Below are 9,868 nucleotides of genomic sequence, written 5' to 3'. Positions count from 1 at the left end.
AAATATAAGCTTTGACATGTGTTCAAAGCAGTGGAAAATATGCTTTTGCAAGAAGTGGAGAGAGAAAAGATAGTCTCTCATTTTAAAAAGACAGCATAGATACTGACAATATTGTATTTACTTTAGTAGATATAAAACTTGAATTTTTCTTCATGTCTTCCTTTTATTCCCTGAGTACAATGATTTTTTTTTTTACTCAACTGGAGAGTCTTAAAACAATATAAATCATCACTTATTTGTCAGAAAACTCAATACTCCTTTTCCCCCTCAAGTTTATATTAAGTTTTCTTAAGAAAGACATGTCAATACAGTGACTGACAGATGATAAATCCCAGCAGAAGCCTTATAGATTAGCAATTATCCTTGCATATAACGACCCTAAATTTGAGATGGGATATCTTTATGATCATTGTCTAGTGTATGTCAATGAGTGCTTTATTTCTTGTAGCTCCTTAATTGGTTCTGTATTACCCAGTCAATTCTTCTCATTATGTGACATGTTGTTAAAGATTTTTGCCTTCATATTCACTTATTTTTCTTTTTATTTAAAACCAAGCTTTTAAAAGTAGCTTTCTATATCCCTGAGAGAGCTTTCTATGCCCTTTAAAAACCTATTCTGAAATTAATAATGCATTTCATTGCTATTGTTCTGTATTAACCATACTGTGCTTCCCAAATGTTTTTTTCTTTTGATGTACTTATTCCATTTCCTTTTCAAAATATTGTGATTTTCAAAGAGTCTGTATTATTCATTTAGGCACACTTATGAAGAAAACTGTAATGTGAAAGCCAACTCAAACTTCATAACAATACTTTTGGAAAGTTAAGATAAGAATATTGAATTATGAAAGTTTAGGGAAATTTGTCTTCATTTTCATTGATTTGAACTATCTGCTTCCATTCAAGATTTTGCTAGAGAGACTGGTGGAATATTCCAGAGCTTTCTGAGAATGGTAAGATGAGGCAGGGCTTAGTTATAAATAGGAAAATGATATTGTTAATAACTTTGTACTCTCTCCTCAGTATCCCTTTGGCCCTTAAAGATGATCCTTTTCTTCTTCCAAATCACTTATGCATTCCATTTAATGTCACTTTTACGGACTTGACCTAGTATTTATACCATTTAAAAAGAGACATTTTTTATTCAAACTTTAAATTCATAATCATAGTGTATTTAACATTTTGACACACAATGTTCATTAAAGTAATAAAAACAATAATAGCTCAAATTTATTAAGCTCCTAGTATAGTCATGTCCAGGTACTTAAATTATCTCTTGTAATCTTTATATAACTTTGAGATAAATCATACTATTAAATGCAATTTAGAGCTGAGGCTTAGGCATGTTAAGTAATTTGCTCAAAAAATTATACTAGTAAAATGCATTCTTAGTTTGAGAAGAAATAAAAGAAAAACAAACCCAGTGGTAGAATTTCCAGACCTTCTAAGACCTATAAGTGACTCCAGAACAATGATAGATTAATTGCCTCTTTAGTTGTGAGTGAATTACAATGATAAATCATTTATCATTAATCAATAGTTTCTGAAAGACATATAATGGCCCAGGGAAAAGGTGAGAAACAGGTAAGTCTTGTTGCATCATTATTGTTCTATTTTTCTGTCAGATTTTTCCTATCTCCTTATTCCTATCCTTACCCAACTTTCCTTTCCCCTTTCAATACTTAACACCTGCCTGAGAGTCCAAATCATTTGTTTACAAGTACCTATTGAATGCAGTCAATGTCACAATCCTATATAATAAAAGTCTAATATGCAAATCAACCAAACGGCAGAATGACCAGTTGCTGTGATGCACATTGACCACCAGGGGGCAGATGGTCAATTCAGGGGCTACCCCCTGGTGGTCAGTGTGCTCCCATAGGGGGTGCGCCGCTCAGCCAGAAGCCAGACTCATGCAGCAGTGATGGCAGGAGCCTCTCCAGCCTCTGTTTCTGAAGCACCGCTAAGGAGCAGCAAGCAGGCAGGCAGTAAGGAGAGAGAGGGTTCCCGGACTGCAAGAGGGCACAGGCCAGGCTGAGGGACCCCCCCATCAGTGCACCAATTTTGTGCACTGGGCCTCTAGTTTTACATAAAAGCCTTAACAATTTTGTGGTAAAAATAATATCTTGATGACCAGAACACATTCCAATCTAAGTGAACTAAACATCTGATGCAATTTAAGATATGTATAACATGAAAAAAAGAGTATTACCAAGGCATAACTTGTAACTACAACTTGTTGATAATTACCTACACTAATCATTCATTAAATGTGCCTAGTTTCTACCATATCCTACAAATTAAATAGGCCTGGATGCTCCCTGCCCTCACGGGGTTTTAGTCGATCAGGGAAGCCAGACCATCCAAAGCATAGAGATTATAGGAAGTGAGAAGTGTCAGGACAGAAAAAGAAGATAGTTACGTGCCTCTTTCCCCTTCAGATTACAGACATACAGAAAAAAAAAAAGGGCAGTTGAAGACAGGGGGAGACAAATAGAAAGTCTCGGAACAGTGAAGCTGTTTTGGTGAGTTACAAAACTCTCAACAACCTCAGAACCAAGAGTTTCTTGCCCTTCTCTTCTCTGAAAGCAGCGCAAGCACTGAGGCTAAATGTTATTCCATTTGTGGGAGAGAGTGAGGAGAACCATCCTTGGTGTCTGTAGGTTTAATGCGAGTATGAAATCAGAGATTATATGAGTCAGGCAGGTAAAAAAAAAAAGCAATATATACTTTATAAATGCTCATTTTGTCTTCTCCCGAACTTACTGATCAATTATATCACTGGGGAAAAGAACATGCTTAAAAAGAATTGTATTTACAAAGTGTTAATATTACATAGCATCAAAAATATAAAGGTAAATACTATGATTCAGAATTTTTTATATTCACCTACATGCAACAAAAGAATGAGTTGTCTAAAGTAGCGAGGAGATATGAATCCAGGCAATGAGGATTCAGAATTTATGATCTCAAAGACTACAATGCACTCTCTCTAGGAATAGGAATAACCCCTCCTGCAAATATCACTTACTTGGAAGTATAGGATATCTACATGGAGAGATCTAGAAAAAACTACATCAACCATTCATGCATCCATTTACTAAAACATTCTTCCAACAAAAAATTTTTTAATATATTTTATTGATTTTTTACAGAGAGGAAGGGAGAGAGATAGAGAGTCAGAAACATCGATGAAAGAGAACCATCGATCAGTCGCTTCCCGCATATCCCCCACCGGGGATGTGCCCGCAACCCAGGTACATGCCCTTGACCGGAATCGAACCCAGGACCCTTCAGTCCGCAGGCCGACGCTCTATCCACCGAGCCATACCGGTTTCAGCCTTCCAACAAAATTTTAATCACCAAATACTTTCAGAGCAGAATGCTGAGAATTGTCGATCTACTAACAAATTGATTCCAAATGTCCCTCTCATGAATATTAGAGTCTAAGAAGAAAAATAAATGTAAAAACACATTTTTAAAACGTTTTAAAATATGATACACATATGAATAAGTCCAGAACAGGGTTCTTTGGGGACCTGTGGGAAAGCTTTTGGTGCTGACTTGGTTGGCAGGCAGACTCATCAGTATCTTCAAGGAATGCAGTTAGCCAGGTATAATTTGAATGCAGAAACACCTGGTGAATAAATTAAGCCTCCACATCTCGAAGGCTGTATGTATTGCCAGAAACATGAATTGCACTGAACTAAAGATGGGGGGCCTTGAGTTCAGCCTCACAGATTTAGCTCTCCTGGTTGTAAGATCTAAAGCTTTGATCCTGTACAAAAGGAAACAGTGCAGAAAATGGTTGCTGTATTCCTCTGTGTGCAAAATGGAAAGAAAAAAAAGGGAAAAGGTGTCTTGAATAATCGAAAAAAAAAAATACTTCTAAAGTTAGTTATTTTGGGATTCTGAGGTGAAGCAGTATTTTTTTTTTAGCCCTTGGTAGTGAGAGGGAAGAGAAGAGAGCAGCTCTTCACATCATCCAAGAATTTTGTAACATAAATCTCTCACATAAGGATGTCTCCATACCTGTGTCTATCGATCATACATGGCATGAATACACAATACCTCCTAATGCTCTTGCTCTAAAAACAATAAAAAGCCATTTGCTACAGACCCTGGTAATTTCAATCATTTCCACCACCCAGCTATCTGGTACTCAGGATCTATTGTGAACGTTTTCTTTTATTTCAGTGATGTATTAATTTACTCAATGAAATGTGTTTTGTAGAAATACTATACATAGTATTCTGGTAGCTTTTATAAATTAACCGTATTTATTTATTACACTGCTGCCTATTAAAATATTTCTAATAATCAGTGTTTGATAAACAAAGGTATCTTTAAAAATTGCAATAAATCAATACATTTTCATAACTTGGAATAAAGTATATAAAAATAAGAAAAATATTGTGTTCTTTTTCAATTTTAATATTTTTTAGAGAGAGATGAAGAAGGAGAAACATCAATGTGAAAGAGAAACATCAATTTGTTGTCTAAGTACAGGTATGTGCCCTGACCAGGGATCAGACTGGCAACCTTCTGGTATACAGGATGATGCTCTAGCCAACTGAGCCACCCAGCCAGGATATTTTCAAAATTTTGAAGAATGGAAACACCGCTTTCAGGGAATAAGAGGCTGAATTATTTTAACAAACATTTCTGGAAGAAAAAATATTTAGTGTTCTAGATACTGTACTTATGTGCAATATATAGCAATGTCTTCATGAATACCAAAACCTACTTCTCTTCATCTTTGAATTCCCCAAAGTTCAATAAATAATTGTTCAACTGATATCAATTTTAGCTTTAGCCATCATATAAAAATTTGTTTTTCATCATCTAACACAACCTTCCCCAGGTGAACCATGTTCTGTTTTTTTTTTTTTAAATATATTTTTATTGATTTTTCACAGAGAGGAAGGGAGAGAGATAGAGAGAGTTAGAAACATCGATCAGAGAGGAACATCGATCAGCTGCCTCCTGCACATCCACCACCGGGGATGTGCCCGCAACCCAGGTACATGCCCTTGACGGGGATCGAACCCGGGACCTCTCAGTCTGCAGGCTGACGCTCTATCCACTGAGCCAAACCGGTTTCGGCGAACCATGTTCTGTTAATATCAAATTAGTTATGCTTTCCTAGATATTCTGCATTTTCTTATCTCAGATTTCTATTTACCATATTTTTTCTGCCTTGAATAACTTGCTGTAGATAGTCTAACCACCATTAAAGTTCCAAAGAAATGTTCTTTTCTATGAACACTAAAACCACATCTCTTTATCTTTGATTTCCCAAGAGTTCAGAAAATATTTGTTTAATTTATATTAGTTTTGTATTATCTATGCCATGAAGGTTTTTGTATAGTTGCAGTCCACTTAAGAAAATATAATTTGTCACTCTTCATATTCTTATCTGGATATTATTTCATCCGATTAGTTTCATGTTTTTATATAAAGACACAGGATGCTAAGGAAATGGATCTAGAGAAAAAATTCAAACAAATCACAATATAAGACAGTGTGGTGACAAGTTAAGAGTATGAGGATATATGTGAGTAGGTGAGTTATCAACAGATACTCAAGAAGGATTAAGGAGTATGTGTGAAACAGTAACAAAGACAGGTTTTGGCTACTGTACATACATCCAACCCAGTCGTTCTGTGCACTGAATATGATAACATATACAATTACTTATAACTAAGATTATCTTCGGTATATATTATTAGCAGTAGTCAGGTTACATTGTTATTTTATCCTCTCTCTTTATGACTCAAAATGAGTCATCCTATCTATTAAAAGGGTAATATGCAAATTAACCATCACTCCATCACAGAGATGGTGGCACCCATACCCACAAGATGGTGGTCCCCAGTCCCTCAAGCCCTCTGGTGTCCGTCCTTTCAACCTTAACTTATTACTATGGCAAGTGGACTTAGAAGGTTTTCAGCAAGTGTGAGAAGCAAGCTTTGGCGAGATCGAGGGAAAGCCAGAGGGCTCAGGGCCGCTGTTGCCGGAGGAGGCCCTCAGACTTCAGTTCTGAAACCGCAGGGACCCACTCCAGCGTGGGCTGGGGAGGAAGCGCTGCTGCCACCCGCCCAGTGCCAGGTCACTGGTTAAGGAAGCGGGTCCAAGTCACAGCCACAAGGCCAGGCGGGGATGTCTCACCCTGGACCATCATGGCTGAGCTCTGGCAGGGGTGGTGAGTGCCTCTGGGATCACTGTCTGCCCCCAGGCTGCCTTGGACACCAGTGGAGCGGGTGCAGGTTGAACATTTTAATGAAAATGGGACGCCTGCATTCCGCCCCACCGCACCCCAGTCCCCGGCAAGGAGAAAGCAGCAGGATCGAGGCTGCAGCCTTGGGACCCAGTTAGGAGGCACTGGGGCTTCGTAGGGGCTGGGAGCAACCTGCAGGTGCGCTATGAGGAAGAGGTGCTGATCCGCTAGGACGCAGAGGGCCGACTTCTGGAGTTGCGCAAAGGTGCAGACGAGGCAGCTCTTCCCTGCACTGAGCTCGAAAAGCACATCGACATGATGGACAAAATTGCCTTTCTGAAGAAGGTGCACAAAGAGGAGATCGCCAAGTTGCAGGCCCAGATCCAGTACACTCATATCTCTCCCACAAGGATCAGGCCTAAACCAGCAGTTAGACATCCCCTGAGGGGCCCCAGATTGGAGAGGGTGCAGGCTGGGCTGAGGGACACCTCCCATGCACAAATTTCATGCACCAGGCCACTAGTTTTTAAAATAAAATGATTATTAAATGATGTATGGGCATATTATTGAGCTAAATACCAATGTAGCTTTTCCACATTATGATTTTCTATATATTCACATGCTTTGATTTGTTTGTTTTTTGTTTTTGTTTTTGTTTTTTTTTAGATTGAAAAGACTTGAGATCTAGGGTTTTTTGATTGAGGAAAAATATTCATATTATTTAAAAATTATCCTAGCTCTCTAGTCATTTTGAAAAATACCATCTGTCTTTAACGTTTTCTCAATGTATAATCATAGGAACAAAAACACCTGCATTTAGTGTATCTTCACTTGGTTTCTCCTTGATCATCAGCATAGTAACACTTTGATCATCTGATTGCCTGTTATTCTTTTTCTTGTAGCATTACAATTTTCACTCAAACATTTGATGTTGGCATATTAGCACCTGTTTATTTTAAACCATATAATTATGACAAATAAATAAAAACAACTTAGGTTCTGTTTTGAATTCATTCCAAAGTAAGTTGGAAGAAGAGGTAAAGTAAATGTAGCCTATGTTTTCTTGGAGAAAAAAAATTTAATAAACTCTACCAAACACAGGAAAAACTGATAAATATTTATGAAATAAGCATATTCTGATATTATATATACAAGGCAATAACCAAAGGAAAACAGCTGAGATATTGGAGAGGTTGTGTGATTTTTTTTAATCTACCTTTATTGTTGAAAGTTTTTCTTGTTCTTTAGATTCCACATATGAGTGAGATCTTATGATGCTTGTTTGTTTATTGGCTCATCAAGTGCTTGCACATTAATGTATATGACATGAGCAAAGACACTCTTTGCCAGTTGCCATTAATAGTCTATTATTTTTAAATATATTTTTATTGATTTCAGAGGGAGAGGGAGAGGGAGAGAAAGATTGAAACATCAAAGATGAGAGAGAATCATTGATCGGCTGCCTCCTGCATGCCTCACACTGAGGAGGGAGCCCACACCCAGACGTGTACCCTGACCAAATATCAAACTGTGACCTCCTGGTGCATAGGTTGACATTCAAACACTGAGCCACACAGGTCAGGCTATTCTTGAGACAAAAAGCACCAGTTTCATTATTTGGCCCAGTCTTGCAATTAATTTTGCTAAACCAGGTCATAGTGTAAATCTTGCCTCTCTTATTCTATCATTTTTACAAGAATTTTGGAGGTCCTGGGATGTTTTTATGCCCTATATGAGTACCATAATGCTAATGTTCATGCTATAGAACATCCAAAATTGAATGCATTTTTTGCCAATTTGTGTTCATTATAACATAAGCAAATCTCTTTACCTGAAATATTCACACTGTATTCCTATCAACAGTTATATTCATATTCTAATATCACTAGTTATAGTAATATTCTAATCTTATGTAAACACTAGAGGCCCGTTGCATGAAATTTGTGCACGGGGCGGGGGTGTCCCTCAGCCCAACCTGCACGCTCTCCAATCCAGGAGCTGTCAGGGGATGTCCTACTGAGGCCTTAGGCCCACTCCCTGTGGTTCTCTGCTCTCTGTGGGGCCTGGCTGCTTTGCCCTGCTGTCCTCTGTCTTCGGGGACTGGGGGCTTCGCTGCTGCCACCACACGAACAAAGCTGCCACGCCCTGCTGTCTGCTCTCTGTCAGCTTGGCCTGGGGCTTCACTGCTGCCTCTGTGCCAAGGAAGCCACCATACCCTGCTGTCCACTCTCTGTCTGCCGGGCATGGGGGCTTCATTGCCACTGCTGCACGAAGGAAGCCACCACAGGGGCACGCCACCCGCCCAGCAGCCAGGTTTTGTGTCTGCTGGGCTGGGGGTGTGGGAGCACGCTCCCAGCCGAGCAGCCCCATGTTGGGTCTGCTGGGCTGGGGGCATGCCCTGAGCTGCACAGTGGATGCTGGGAGCACGCCCCTAGCCCAGCAGCCCCATGTTGCGTCCGAAGCACTCCATTCTCCCATGACCTGGGCGCAGGACGCTGGCGTTGTCACCCTGGCACCACTGTCCCACCCTTGGCTGCTTGGCGCCTGTGTATGCAAAATAACCTGCCATCTTTGTTGGGTTAATTTGCATACTCATTCCTGATTGGCTGGTAGGTGTCATGAAGGTATGGTCAACTTTCATCTTTCTCTTTTATTAGTGTAGATAACAGTTTCATTAAAAAATTCCTTATTGCTTTTTATTTCTTTTTTTTTAAACTTTTCCCTTTATTGATTAAGATATTACAAATGTGTCCTTATCCCTCCAATGTCCCTTCACCCCCCCAACCCTGCCATCACCCTCACCCCCTGTTGTCCACATCCATCGCTTATGCTTTTATGCATGAATATAAGTCCTTTGGTTGATCTCCCCAATCACCACCACCCTCCCCTATCTTCCCTCTGAGTTTTGAGCATCTGATCGATGCTTCTCTGTCTCTACATCTGTTTTTGTTCATCAGTTTATGTTGTTCATTATAATCCACAAATGAGTGAGATCACTTGATATTTATCTTTCTCTGACTGACTTATTTCACTTAGCATAATGCTCTCCAGCTCCATCCATGCTGTGGCAAATGGTAGGAATTCCTTCTTTTTTACAGCAGCATCTCATTTTCATCTTGATGGAGTGGTTAATCGACAAAATTGTCGCATTTGGGGTTCAGAAAATCCCCGAGTGATTGTTGAGAAACAAATGCATCTACAACGTGTCACTGTTTGGTGCGGATTTTGACTGGAGGCATTATTGGACCATACTTCTTCAAAAATGCAGCTTCTCAGGCAATAACAAAAGAGTGCATATGTGCCAGCAAAGCCATGGAGGCCATTTACCTGATATGCTATTCCATACATTACCCTATACTGTATACTTTAGGAATCAATAAAAAATTTACAATTTTCAATTATAAACCTGTGTTTTCTATCAAAATTACTTCTTGATTGAATTTTGGGACGCCCTTTATTCCTAGAAGTGGGATCACTGAGTGAAATGGGAGTTCCATTTTTAGTTTTTTGAGGAAACTCCATACTGTTCTCCACAGTGGCTGCAACAGTCTGCATTCCCACCAGCAGTGAACGAGGGTTCCTTTTTCTCCACATCCTCGCCAGCATTTGTCATTTGTTGATTTGTTGATATTAGCCATTCTGATAGGG

At 39.3% G+C, this 9,868-nt stretch overlaps 1 long non-coding RNA gene across 8 annotated transcripts in view; it reads left to right on the top strand.

Moving 5' to 3' along the window:
* Positions 1 to 9,868, top strand: part of LOC107181659 — a 73,588-nt gene that overhangs the window by 12,902 nt on the left and 50,818 nt on the right. For all 8 annotated transcript variants that reach the window (XR_001512346.1, XR_001512348.1, XR_001512349.1 and 5 more), the window contains exons 3-4: positions 758 to 953; positions 2,442 to 2,525. This is a non-coding gene — a long non-coding RNA (uncharacterized LOC107181659). The remainder of the gene's footprint in view (positions 1 to 757; positions 954 to 2,441; positions 2,526 to 9,868) is intronic.

This window comes from Myotis davidii, unplaced genomic scaffold, assembly GCF_000327345.1.
Source record: "Myotis davidii unplaced genomic scaffold, ASM32734v1 scaffold309, whole genome shotgun sequence".
Lineage (NCBI taxonomy): Eukaryota > Metazoa > Chordata > Mammalia > Chiroptera > Vespertilionidae > Myotis > Myotis davidii.
The sequence above is the reverse complement of the archived record's forward strand: the minus strand, read 5'-3'. Positions and strand labels throughout refer to the sequence as shown.